Source organism: Cynara cardunculus, unplaced genomic scaffold (assembly GCF_001531365.2).
Source record: "Cynara cardunculus var. scolymus isolate 2C unplaced genomic scaffold, CcrdV1 Un_Scaffold_2106, whole genome shotgun sequence".
Taxonomy (NCBI): domain Eukaryota; kingdom Viridiplantae; phylum Streptophyta; class Magnoliopsida; order Asterales; family Asteraceae; genus Cynara; species Cynara cardunculus.
The window spans coordinates 14,926-25,371 of record NW_020200977.1 but is presented as its reverse complement, the minus strand read 5'-3'; positions in this window follow the sequence as shown (position 1 = coordinate 25,371).

The following is a 10,446-nucleotide window of genomic DNA, read 5'->3' as shown; positions in this document are numbered from 1 at the left end:
AATCTTCACAGATCATAAGAGCTTGCAACATCTATTTCATCAGAAAGATCTGAATATGCGTCAGAGAAGATGGTTGGAATTGGTAAGTGATTATGATTGTGAGATTTTGTATCATCCAGGAAAGGCAAATGTAGTGGCCGATGCATTAAGTCGACAAGAGAAAAGTGGAACTATCAAAGCTACGGCTCTACGAGTTGAGTTACTACCCAGTATTCAAGAAGAGTTACGGGAATTTCAACATGAGGCGATGAAGGAGGATAAGATCAAACAGGAAAGATTGGGTGGATTAATATCTGATTTGTTGAGAGATGACAGAGAATTTTGGAAATTCCAGAACATAATTTGGGTACCATGTTATGGTAATCTCAGAAAGCGTATTTTGGATGAGGCTCATAAGTCACGTTTTGCTATACATCCAGGTACAAATAAAATGTATCGGGATTTGAGGCAACATTATTGGTGGCCAGGTATGAAGAAAGATATTGCTAAACATGTTGAGCAATGCCTGACATGTCTCCAAGTAAAGATTGAACACCAGCGTCCTTATGGTAAGTTGCAATCTTTAGAAATTCCGGTTTGGAAGTGGATCATATTATTATGGATTTCATAACCAAATTGCAGAGAACATCGAAAGGGTATGATGCAATATGGGTGATAGTAGATCGGTTGTCTAAATATGCACACTTCTTACCTATGAAAGAATCATATTCGATGGAGAGATTGGCAAAGTTATATATTGATGAGATAGTGACACGACATGGTGTTCCTTTGTCAATTGTTTCTGATAGAGATAGTCGTTTCACTTCTATGTTTTGGAAGAGCTTTCAGAGAGAAATGGGTTCACAAATTAAGCTAAGTACAGCTTATCATCCTCAGACCGATGGACAGAGTGAGCGAACTATMCAAACTTTAGAAGATATGTTGAGATCCTGTATCATTGATTTTGGAGGATCGTGGGATAGTCATTTGGCTTTGGTAGAATTTGCGTACAACAATAGCTACCATTCAAGTATTCAGGCAGCACCTTTCGAGGTACTGTACGGACAAAAATGTAGAACTCCTTTGTGTTGCAATGAAATAGGTGAAAAACAGTTAGCTGGGCCTGAGTTAGTTCAGCAAACTGCAGATAAAAKTGGAGTAATACGAGAACGGATGAAAGCGGCACAAGATAGACAAAGAAGTTATGCAGATAAACGTCGGAAGCCGATTGAGTTTCAAATAGGTGATAAAGTAATGTTGCAAGTATCACCTTGGAAAGGAATGCTACGTTTTGGAAAAAGAGGGAAGCTAAGTCCAAGATATGTTGGACCATTCCCTATTATTGGAAGAGTTGGGGAAGTGGCTTATAAGTTAGAACTTTCTTTGGAATTAAGTGGAATTCATGACACATTTCATGTGTTAAATTTGAGGAAGTGTCTAATAAGTCCAGATGTGGCAATATCATTACCTGAGATTAAGGTAGATGAGAGATTATGTTTTGAAGAAACCCCTGAACAGATTACTGATTTCAAAGTAAAGAAGTTATGAAACAAAGAGATTGGGTTAGTAAAGGTTCAGTGGCGTTATCATAAGGGACAAGACGCCACCTGGGAATCAGAATCGGAAATGAGGATGAAGTATCCTTATTTGTTTACTTAATGGAATCCCGGGACGGAATTCTTTTAAGGAGGGAATATTGTAATATTCTGGTTGTTATTTAAAGTTTATATATATATATATGTGTGTGTGTGTGTGTGTGTATGTGTGTGTACGGATATGTATGTATGTGTGGGTAATATTTAAGTGGAAAAATTTAAAGTTTATTTGTTTTAAATTAAAAGGGAGGTTGGCTAGTTGAGCCGCCTACCATTTTGGTCAGGTATATAGATAGAAATTTTGGAAAGAAAAGGTACAAACATACTATATTTAGAAGGTTTTTCTCTGAAGAATCAAGAGGATTGCACAGAAAGAGGATTTCAAAAGCTTTGTTATTTGACTTCTAAAAGGTGAGTGTTTTAGAGCTTTGGATATGAATTGCTTATATACAATTTGATAAGCATTTGGAACTGGTTATTATGAATTCTATAGCACTTTATGTGGGTTCTTGTTTAAACCGTACAAGTGTCGTCCGGATTGAAATCTGGATATTAAACCGCCCATGCCTTGTCCGGAGTATTGTCTAAACCGGACAAGAGGTGACCGGATATCATATAAACCGGCCAAGAGATGACCGGATATCATATAAACCGGCCAAGAGGTGACCGGATATCTTTTAAACCGGCCAAGAGGTGATCGGATATTGTTTAAACCGCTCAAAATTTGAGTAATATATTGATCGGATTACTTTAAACGGTCAATGGTTGGGCCATGCATTGTCCAGTTTATCTTTAAACCGGTTAACAATGAAAGTGAAGTATTGTCCGAATTTGTAATCCGGACAAAGGTGTTAACTAAATTTCAAGTGTTAAAGTTGACCGGACTTGTGATCCGGACAAGTTTGACCGGACTTCAAGTCCGAATAAAAAGATAGAAAGGTTTTGAAATGTTTTTGAGATGAAATGGCGGTGTAACCGCGAGAGAGATGAAATGGCGGTGTAACCGCGAGAGAGATGTAATGGCGGTGTAACTGCGAGAGAGATGTAATGGCGGTGTAATCGCGAGAGAGAGATGAAATGGCGGTGTAACCGCGAGAGAGATGTAATGGTGGTGTAACCGCGAGAGAGATGTAATGGCGGTGTAACCGCAAGAGAGATGAAATGGCGGTGTAACCGCGAGAGAGATGTAATGGCGGTATAACCGCGAGAGAGAGATGAAATGGCGGTGTAACAGCGAGAGAGATGTATTGGCGGTGTAACCGCGAGAAACATAAATATGCTTATGTTTCAGAACAGGTTTCATTCTAAACTGATTGTTTGGAATGTATATTGTTTGTATGAGATGTATACACTCACTAGACCTTTTTGGTCTAACGCTCAGTTGTTGGACTAACCTGTTTTGCAGGTCAGCGTACTTTGCAAGATAAAGGCAAGGGAAAAGTTTAAACGATGATAATAGTTTGCTCATATATGCATTAAAGATGTATTTTGTTAGTCCATGTTTTGTAATAATACTGTTTTTAGTATTATGAACATGATGATGTGAGTTATATGTATATAAGAATTTGAGGGTTGTTACAATAATCGGTCCAATCCAGTGAATTTTTGAAAAGGATTTTCAAAGCTTTGTAAATATTATATTTTGAAAGCAAGAATGGAGAAAAAGAAAAAAAAAATAATAAAGGAAATATCTGGTGTTTTTGAGTAGACAGTGGGAAGTTTGTGTCCACTGTCTGGGTTATCCGAATTTTAAAAGAAGAGGAGCCAGCAGCATTTTACTTTTCTTGTGTGAACAATTGCATACTCTTTTCATGATAATGGGAAATTGGCTGGAAATGAAGTGTTAAAGGAAAGGACATGTGATGTCACCTTGAGGTAAACATGGAAGATTGTGAAAAGAGGGTTTTTGAGTCATATCATTGGCTAAGTACATCTTAGATGATTAGCCTTTGATATGTGGGTTTTTTTTTTGGAGAAATGTTTAGAAAAAGAAAAATAAATGGGAAAAGGGTAAAAAGAAATTTTTACAATTTTTTTCAAGGGTGATGATGAAGAGCAAGATTTTATTTTTAAAATAACCAATTTTTGATGAATTTTTGAAAATAAAATTTCCAAGAGTGTATTTTCAGCATTTGTCTTTTTGAAAATTTTGGGTATAATACTTGTATTTTGTACAGAGTACTTGTACCCTTAGAGGAGACATCATGGCATGAGGTCATTCTTTTTGGTCATTCTTTTTTAAATAAAAGCAAAAATAAGTTTGTCATCATTGTCTCTCAAATCACCTTTTTCACTCTTCCCTTCTCAAGATTTTAAACTTTTAAAAAAAAAAAAAAAAAAAACCACTTTAATCACTTCTCCCTCATTTCTTCTTCACTCTTTCATCTCCCATTTCTTCTTCAAAATAAACCGCCGGCCAAAATTCCTACCTCCATGGCAAGACCCAAGCAACCGGTGAGAAACCACCCATCCCGGCATTCACTTCGCCGGCGAAAGACCGCCGTTGCTTCCACCGCAAGTACGCCGCCAACGACCGCACCTATTGCATCCTCGTCGGCCGAGCCATCTTCATCGGTGACGGGAGGATCCTTCACCGCTAGTGCCATCGCCGCAAGCACTATTGCCGTCTTCCGCGACCTTCCTCTGGTGACTGTAAGTTCATATCCTCTACCATCTTCATCCACATAACACTCACCTCCAACCACCATTGTACTCTCTTACGATGATGATGGTATGGCTGTCCTTTCAAGGGTGGCTCTATCATCTCATTTGGCCGAATCATCCTCAACCCCAAAACCATTTTCCATTTCATTGAGTACCTCATTTGCCCATCCAACGATTGCACCATCAAGACCCATTTCTACTCCCATCCCAAGTGATGAGGAACCAACCCTAGCCCCTGCACCCACGGCTTCCCCAAATCACTCACGGTTCGATTTGAACCAAATGGGGGAGGGTGAGGATGAAGGTTTGGACGATATTACATTTGATTTTGAAGGTATACCGGAGGGAGGACAAACCGAGACTTACCCGTTCGAGACATCGTCAACTTTTGGTGCCGGTAAAAAGCCCGATAAAACCCTCGAAACAACCCTTACTGTTGAAAGGAGGCAAACTCGTTCATCGAGTCAAGCTTCGGGTGGGCCGAAAACTAGGTCCCAACAATGACAGGAAAAAGGTAAAGCAAAGGTGACGGAGGCTCTCGATGAGGATTATGAGCTGGAAGAGGAAGAAAATCCAGTCCCGACACCGTGTAGACGACAGACTGTTTCGCGATCAAGAGGTACATCTTCATCATTTGATGATCGGTTGGATCTTATACGCAATAATCGATTTTTGTGTGAACGGGCTTTTGACTTGAAACTTGGTGAAAAACTCATGTGCATTAAGCACCATTTACTTGCACATTATTGAGAAAACATGATTGCCATCCCATGTGAAGTAAACGAGACGTTAGTGAAGGAATTTTTCGCGACTATCGAGACTTCCAAAAATGACACAATCGTCATTCGAGGAACGCGGGTCAATTGGACGGCACCAAAGTTAAACTTGGTGCTTGGTCTCATCGCTCCCTTTGTTTGTTCATGCCGACAATTTATCGATGGTGTATTTGATGTGCCGGAAGAAGATATCGCATGAGTGCTTCTTTTACCCGGATACGGTTGGTCGCAAGACAACCGTCGAAAGATTTTGATGTCCGGACATTTGACTTTAGAGGCAGCCCTTTGGTTTCAGTTTGTGCGTCACAATATCATGCCTTCCATGCATGATCGGACATTGTCTCGGGCGAAGTGTATTTTGGTTTATTGCATCCTAAAGGAACTCCCAATCGACGTGGGCGCTCTCGCTTATTCTACGATACTAACATCAACTGTGCGAGCTAGTTCGCGTTTGATTTTTCCAGGTTTAATCACAAAGTTGTTGACAGCCGCGAAGGTGCCTGTTTTGGAGCATGATATTATCACCTTCAACAATTCCTTGCTCGATCACGATACGGTCAACCGCATGCACAAGTCGGACCAAGAAAATGCCGACTTAGCCGACGATGCTACGGGCCCGCAAATGTCACCTGGACCTGCTGCCAACAGTCCTCGAAGGCTCGAAGACCCTTCTGTTCCAGCCTCTTCACCAGCCACAACTACCCCTCTAACCAATACCGACATCCCGCCGATACCATCTACGGCTACGGGGTATGGTTCGGAGGTTTGGTTGTCACTCATGGCGAGTGAATGGGAGGAATGTAACCAGAAGATGGGGACGATGGTGGATGCTTTAGCAAAGATTGCCGAGAGAATCACATATGTGGAAGATCGAGTTGCCGGACTAACGGTGTGTTCGAAGAAATTTTGGATGCATACCCGAGATCGGAACCGGGTAGTGAACAGGTTCTTATCGCACAAGAATGTGATGCTTGCTTCTGAGATACCAAGATTCCCCGGAGGCCTTTGCCCTCCTCAAGTTAGGCTACCGAATATCAGACGGACTACCACCCAGGATGCCACGGGTGAGGCATCCACCAGTCGGGACGATACGGGTAAAAGGGATTGATCGTCTTCCTTGGTGTTTCATTATGACTTTTTAAACTCAAAAACAAATTTTTTTGGATTGGGTGTTTAAGATTTTATCCGACCGCATCCTTTTGTGTTCATATGGCGGTCGTTGATTGTGATTAGGTCTTTTGATACTTGCTATTCTAACTTACTTTTGTTTCTTATTTGGACGTTGATACTTTATTGGTATATCGTTGGTTTATTCTTCATTTTCAGGTGCGATTTTCTTGATGAGATCTTTGGGTTGTAAAAATTAAAATGACATGGGCCATCTTTCTTTTTGGCCCAAACACTTTCCATTGTTACCAAACCAAACACTTTAAACCCATTACTCCAATGAGGACATTGTTCGGTTTAAGTTTGGGGGAGGTTGTATGTCAAAGTGTTGAGAAAAAAATTCTTGAAKTACYAAATGTCTTYGGAAAATTRGAAGACATAAAAAAATAGAAAAAAATAAAGCAAAATGCTTTAACCCAATGACAAAAAGTGAATATCACTTCTTTGGTTTTCTTGAAAGTGTCAAAGACACAACAAAAAGATGTGAAAAGGCAAAATCATTCAAAGTAATTATTGTTATTCTAAGACAAGTTTGGGGAAATTTTTTAGCCAAAAACACTAACCCGATAAAAGTCCCACCGATTAATTTATGCATCTTCAAGATTAAAGAAGGGAAGTTGCACAACATTCAAGCCAACGAGATTTCAACGCCCATCCGTAAGTTATGATTTCTTGTTCCTCTGTGTTCATATTCCGTTTATTTTGATTACTTGAGGACAAGTAATATCTTAAGTTTGGGGGTGTGATAACTCTTATTTTTAAGAGTTATTTCCTATTTATTTCCTCCCTTTTTGCTATTATTAAATAACCAATTTTCTTGTTTTTATCCTTTATTCCAAATTTTTTTAAAAAGATGATGAAACACAAAGGAAGATGTATTATTCCAAAAAACCTGTATTTTTCTGACAGCACTGCCTACAGTGGCACCACTGTGGGAAGTCTACCAGCCTTATTGCAGCTTCTTGGGAAACGTGCAGCTTGAAGATTCCTCCAGATATTTTTCCCCAGCTGTTTATGAGTTGTCTTCCTTCTTCTATTTTTTTTTTGTATTTTCTTAATCTTGTACTAATTACCCTTGGGTAATGATTGGGTGTCCTTGCCCCCATTCCTCTCCCCTATATAAAGAGGCTTGGGAGAGCCATTTTGAGGTGTGCCCAACACCATTTTGAAGACATTACTCTCTAAATGTGTCTCTTCTCTTTTATTAATATTATGCTTTTTAATTAAATGTTTTTTAATTTATGTCATTAATTTATGTCTTTAATTTCTAGTATTTTACTTCCTTCTACTTGTAATTTAGTTTTACATTAATGCAATTTATATTTCAGTATTATTTTATGTCTGTAATTACTTTTATTATGTCTAGCTAAATTACTTGTATGTGTGTGGGTGTCAGTTTAACTTAGGATGTTTATATAATATCTGAGTGTTTTTATCTTTTATCACTTTGTAACTTGGTCACTTAAGACGGTGCTTAAAATGCGGATAAGCTGATCACTTTGAAGTGTTAATATTAGATCTTAGACCCAGAGATGGGCGGATCCGAAATACGGCTAAAACTGTATTTCAAGCACAGCGAAAAACAAAACTATAACCCTCCAATGACCCATACGAACCGGAATAAATCGGGTGTTTCAAAATTATACCTCACAGTTAGCGAAACTTTGGATCACAACAACAAACAAAACTTGATGCCTCCACGGTATCCACGCGAACAATCTGAATCCTTTGCCTTCTCGTGATGCTAGTCACGGTTTCAAAACTTAGAAAGAAAAGGGAGCATATTGTTGTAGGTGGTTTTTAGGAGAGAAAAAATGCAAGACCAAAAACTCCCATGCATAAAAAAATGTCATACATTTTATATGGACATGGGATGTATGGCCTAACCATTACCATACCACCACCATGCCTCCACCATGCTTGAGTGTAAAACCTTCCATGCACCATCAATTTTAGTTTTACATATTTAATTCTTTTGTCCTTGATGTCCAGATTGAACACGAGGCATTGAATGTGTCATTCTCATTATGTCCAATCTCTAGTTTCTTGATTCCTTAACATACTAATAAAAAATAGATAATGATATCTCATATCAATTATCTAAGCATGYATGCATTTMTKTAGTATATATTTATCAAGRGGCCCARAGACATCACTCCCGTCATAAAGGAGGGACAAATCCTATCTCGATACATGCTAATTCTATCATATGATATGCAACATACCCAACTATCATTCTGTCACCCAGTTACCGAATGATTAGAATAAATGTTAAAATACATTACTCACACATAACAAACTCCATGTTCTCAAGTCAAAGAATTACATGTACATTGACCACATGAGAAACTCTTATGACACTCACATGACATCCAATGAAATGTTCTCACAATGAGTCACGTCCGATACACATAGTCTCCATTTTGTACCCATATGCAGATTTGATATCTCTATACATATGCTAGTCATTATCATATTACTTCAACCTTAAACCCGAAATAATATTTAAGTAGGGACATTTAGAATACATTATTCTAAGGTTATTTATTATGAATATTAAAACACAGAATATAATATAGACATAATAAAATGGACAATGTCTTTATATTTATTAATTTCATGAAACAAAACTCAAAGTTACAATCATCATATGATTGGTTTTTGKGCATTYACTAACAATCTCCCACTTSCACTAAAGCCAATCATCCATGCATCGTATACCAATGGATCTACTGTGGCCTTCATGTTTCTGCTGTGTTAACGGTTTGGTTAGTAGATCTGCAACATTGCTTTCGRTTGACACTCTACTTATACTAACATCGCCTCTTTCAATAATATCTCTAATRAGATGATATCTTCTAAGAATATGTTTGGATCTTTGGTGAGATCTAGGTTCCTTRGCTTGAGCTATAGCTCCATTGTTGTCACATAACAACTCTAAAGGACTATCACTACTAGGAACAACTCCAAGTTGAGAAATAAATTTCTTGATCCAAACAGCTTCCTTAGCTGCATCTGATGCTGCGATGTACTCAGCTTCTGTTGTAGAATCAGCTACTGTTGCTTGTTTGGAACTCTTCCAACTCACAGCACCACCATTAAGGCAAAACACAAAACCCGATTGTGATCGAAAATCATCTTTATCTGTTTGGAAACTTGCATCAATGTAACCCTTTACACTCAACTCTTCTTCACCGCCATAAACCAAGAATGAATCCTTTGTTCTTCTCAAGTACTTTAGGATATTCTTGACGGCAATCCAATGACCATCTCCTGGATTAGATTGTTATCTACTCGTCATGCTCAAAGCAAACGATATATCAGGTCGAGTGCATATCATGGCATACATGATAGATCTAATTGCTGAAGCATATGGAATCTTACTCATTCGTTCACTCTCTTGAGATGTAGTAGGACATTGCATCTTAAAAAGTGATATGCCATGAGACATAGGTAAGAACCTTTCTTACTATCAGACATGCTGAACCTTTTCAATACTTTGTCTATATATGTACTCTGACTTAAGCCAAGTAATTTTCGCGATCTATCTCTATAGATCCGAATACCTAACACATAGGTAGCTTCACCCAAGTCTTTCATTGAAAATCATTTTCCTAACCAAGCCTTTACAGACTCAAGTGTCGGAATATCATTTCCAATGAGTAGTATATCATCTACGTACACTAAAAGAAATTATACGATGCTTCACTAATCCTTTTGTAGACACAAGGTTCATCCTCATTTTTCAAGAAACCAAACTCTTTGATTGCTTCATCAAAACGATGGTTCCAACTCCTTGAAGTTTTCTTCAATCCGTAAATAGATCGTTGCAACTTGCATACCTTATGAGATTTTTCATGAGTGACAAAACCTTCAGGTTGTATCATATATACATCCTCAAGTAAATTTCCATTAAGGAAAGCTGTTTTGACATCCATTTGCCAAATCTCAGAATTGTGATATGCTGCCATAGCTAGTAAAATTCTAATAGACTTAATCATTGCGACTATTGAGAAAGTTTCATCATAATCAACACTATGAATTTGTTTGAAACCTTTTGCAACCAATTGTGCTTTATAGTTAGTCACATTACCATCCATGTCAGTCTTTTTTTTGAAAATCCACTTGCACCTTATAGGTCGTACCTCATTGAGTGGATCAACTAAGTTTCAAACTTGGTTTACATACATGGAGTCCATTTCTATTCTCATAGCTTTTAACCATTTTTCGGAGTCAGTGCTTGTCATAGCATCTTGGTAACTAAT